Below are 4,347 nucleotides of genomic sequence, written 5' to 3'. Positions count from 1 at the left end.
GTTTCCAATATCAACGGGGTTTCTCGACAACGCGTCTGCGTTTGTATTTATTTTACCCGCTTTGTACTGAATTTTATACTGGAATTCTTTTAAACGTTCTCTCCATCTCATCACACGTGACGTAGGGTCATTCGTAGAATTTACCCATACTAACGGTCTGTGATTGGTTAACAATGTAAATTGTCTACCATAGAGATATGGTCCAAAAGTTTTAATTGCATAAACAATTGCCACCATTTCCTTCTCAGTTGTCGAATAATTTCTTTCATGCTTGTTCAAAACTCTAGAAGCATACGCGACGGGCGCGTCTTCGCCTGGCTTTCCTTGCGATAAAATGGCTCCTACTGCGAAACCAGATGCGTCTGTTGTAACTATAAATTGTGACGAAAAATCAGGATATTGTAGTATAGGTGCTTCGCAAAGTTTATCGCGCAACATTTCGAAAGCTAATTGCGTATTAGAATCCCATTCAAATTTTTTATTTTTGCTAGTTAATTCTGACAAAAGCTTAGCGATTTTAGCAAAGTTCTTAATAAATCTACGATAATATCCGGCTAGTCCTAAAAATTCTTTAACATTCTTCGTGGTTTTCGGAACAGGAAATTTCTTCACAGCTTCGATTTTTTTTGGATCTGGTTTAACTCCGTCAGCTGATATAATATGCCCTAGATATTTGACTTCTGTTCTAAGAAATTCGCACACATTTTGCGATTCATTTTTATATTATAGATAGATGACAGTTCTATGTAATATTTTGGTATCATTATTATATATGTTATATTCTATGAATTATTCTATGAGTTCGGATCTTTGTAATCTGAGGTTGTTCGTTTCTATAAGATTGATTGATTTATTTTGTATATGAGTAAATTTTCTGAAGATTTGTATACTTCCGATTCTAGTATAAATTTCTGTGTTTTCCGTCTTGACGTGGGTGGAGTCACAGTTCGAAGAGTGGGAAAAGGTTAAACTTTTGTTATTGGTCGGTTTCCGTCCGGGGGGTTGGTCGGGTCTAGTCTATGAGCTTATATAAGGGTCTGTTTTGAGGAATTTATCGTAAATGTGAATTTGAGTTCCGACAAGAGAATTTCCAAAAAATATCGAGATGTCGAAAGTGTCAGTCGCAGTCGGTGGTCTGAAGGTGAGTTTTGAGTGTTTTAGTTTGTGTTATTTTCGAGTTTTTCGATCTTGATTATTCGCTTGTTTTGGACCAATCTTAGATTTCGTGATTTGAACGTGAATTTGTGTTTGTGTTCTAGGTTTAGTCTACGAATAATGTTTTTCGAGTACCGTGTGGTTTTAAGTTTGGTTTATCTTGATTGTTTTAGTTTATCAGCATCGAAGAAATGAAGATGCGGCGGCTGCGGAGGGCCGCGTTGCGGGCCGATCTCGCGTATCTGGAGAGTTTGGCCGAAGTGCCGGGGAACGGAGATGATGATTACATTGATTATTACGGGATCAGATGGATGATGGAGGGCCCGTGGGGGCAACCCAGTCCTCACGACGACTGGTTCCACCCAGCGTGGCGTTCAGCCAGGGGGCTGTGGTCGGTATACGACTGAGATTAATAAAAAAAAATTTTTCAAAAAAAAAGGTGTTTAAAAAAAATAAATAAACAGTCCTTTGATTTGATCGTACCTGATTCGTGTTCGTGTTGGAACTTATTTTCCTTCCTGGTAGTCTATAAGTTAGTTCGTAGGTTATTTTCAGGTCTTAGTTTTAAGAGAAAGCGAATTATTATGTGTAAGGTTGTTCGTCAGTTCTGTCCTGATATGTTGAATTTGATTCTAATGTTCCTGATCGACTCCTGTTTTCATGGTCTTGTGGTGAGTACGAGGTCACGGTTTTGTTATTTGTTTTAAATATAGTGACGTCCGTCTGAGCCACTTGGTGTCGGTAGAGTTTGCTTCGAAGTTTTGTTCAGCTCTGATTTTGATGACTGTTTTGAGAGTGCATCAATATTATTTTGATTTTCTAAGATATTTGTATTGCTCGTAATCTCGATTGTTTGCATTTCTACGTCTGAATTTTGTTCTCGTGTTTGTCTAACTTCTCCCGATCTTTTGCTCAAGTGTAGTAACAGATTTGTGACAGAATCCCAAATTGCACCGATGAGCCACATGCTTCATCCGTAAACTGAGTGTAACGCGTAGCCGTGAACTAGAGTGTCCATTAAAAACTTAATTCCTCTAAATGTTACCCATGCCCCTACTAAGGTTGCACTGAATGTTCCGACTGTATTGAAAAAATTGTAAACTTTTCCCCAAGCTTCTTCCAAAGATCTTTTGATTGCTTCTTTATCTATAAGTGAATTAACAGATAATCCGTGATCAGCTGAGATTTGACCTGTTGCTTCTCTGGCTATCGTATTTAACACGGCTGGTTTTTCTACTGGAAACATTATATTTTCACGTAATTTTTCTAGATCTTCGTTCGAATAAATTCCGCCTGTTGCGAGGTTTTCTGGCGTAACGTATTTCCAAGATTTCTTTGTATTCGTAGATATTTCGTCGGGAGCTATTGCGGGTATTAAATTAGGTGAGGTACCGTACCAAGCATTGTTGATGTTGAACATCGGTGATAAAAATACGTTACATTCGATTTGATTTCCTGATTTTACTAAAATGTGAGTTCTTGCTAGCATAAATAAACTTTCGTTGCCTCTATAAATTGGAAGTTCTTGATAGCATTCGTTAGTTTTCCTCGTTCTAACGTCCACTGGTACGCATTTCGCTACACGTACTACTTCTCCTGCGATGTAAGCGATATATCCTGGTTGTTTCATGAGATGGAATGCAAATTCTGCAGGTGCTAGTGGGGCTGTTGAGAGTGCGGTTTGTAGTACTTTATTTTCTAATTCGCACTGTTGCAATATGGCGTCGTTATATAGAGCAATGATTTGATTTCTGACGTGTCTTTCAAGATAGATTAGTTCAGAATTTACGTATGTAAAGATATCCTTATTCCTTACCGTTATGCCGTTAATTTTCGTAAAAAGGTTTCCGGTCATTTTATCTAATATGAAAAGTTTAGGGTGTTCTATTTTAATTAATCTACATCCGCATAAAGGATAGGTTCCGCGAACTGATTAAGCAAAAGTTATATCGTTTGTTGTTATTGAATAAATTTCTTGACCATATTAGGATATTGTAGTATAGGTGCTTCACAAAGTTTATCGCGCAAGATTTCGAAATCTAAATGCGTATTAGAATCCCATTCAAATTTTTTATTTTTGCTACTTAATTCTGACAAAAGCTTAGCGATTTTAGCAAAGTTCTTAATAAATCTACGATAATATCCGGATAGTCCTAAAAATTCTTTAACATTCTTCGTGGTTTTCAGAACAGGAAATTTCTTTACAGCTTCGATTTTTTTTGGATCTGGTTTAACTCCGTCAGCTGATATAATATGCCCTAGATATTTGATTTCTGTTCTAAGAAATTCGCACTTGTCCGATTGTAACGTCAAGTTTGCTTTTCTTAAGCGTTCAGCGAGCTTTATAAACTTAGTTGCATGCTCTTCAAGTGATCGTGCATAAATTACAATGTCGTCTAGGTATACGAATAAATCTATTCCCTGTAAACCTCGTAAAACTAAGTCCATAAGTCGTTGAAAGGTTGCTGGTGCATTTTTCAGTCCGAAAAGCATTCGGTTAAACTCGTAATGTCCGTGAGGTGTTGTAAATGCTGTCTTATGTTTATCGTCTGGATGCATAGCAATTTGACGGAATCCTGAGGCTAAGTCAAATATTGAAAAATATTTTGCTTCACCTGGTTGGTCGAGTATGTCTGATATTAAAGGTAATGGATGAGCGTCTCCAATCGTTTTTTCATTTAATTTTCTATAATCGATAACTAATCGCCACCGTTTACTGCCTTTTGAATCTTCTTTCTTTGGTACAATCCACAGTGGTGAATTATACGGTGGATTTGATGGTTCTATCGTATTCATTTTTAATAAATCTGTAATCTGTTTCTCAATTTCTGACTTTTGAAAAGGAGGATGCCTGTACTGTCTGGTGTTGACGGGTATCTCGTCTGTGGTTAGTATACGGTGCATGCATGCGTTAGTGACTCGCAGTGGTTCTTCGGGGGTGTGAAAAAGGTCAGCATACTCGTCGATTAAGAGAGCAACTGCTTTACGCTCTTCTGAGTTCAAATGGTCTGATCGCAATAAATTGAATACTTCATTAGCGCGGTTTCCTCGCATCCGAGTTATCGCGTGCTCTAAAGTTTCACATTTTATGCTATTACTATCCTCGTCTACGCTTGTATCGAAAGGGTACAAGAGAATTACGGAAATTTCCATTTCAACATCTTCATCCGGTGTGTTAATCGCGTACAAATA

The 4,347-nt window shown here is 37.5% G+C and overlaps 1 pseudogene; it reads right to left on the bottom strand.

Moving 5' to 3' along the window:
• Positions 1-1,858: 1,858 nt before the first annotated feature.
• Positions 1,859-3,010, bottom strand: LOC124293224 (annotated as a pseudogene).
• Between the last annotated feature and the right edge of the window lie 1,337 nt (positions 3,011-4,347).

Source organism: Neodiprion lecontei, chromosome 3, assembly GCF_021901455.1.
Source record: "Neodiprion lecontei isolate iyNeoLeco1 chromosome 3, iyNeoLeco1.1, whole genome shotgun sequence".
NCBI lineage: Eukaryota > Metazoa > Arthropoda > Insecta > Hymenoptera > Diprionidae > Neodiprion > Neodiprion lecontei.
Note: the sequence above shows the minus strand (reverse complement) of the source record. Positions and strands in the feature narration are given on the sequence as shown.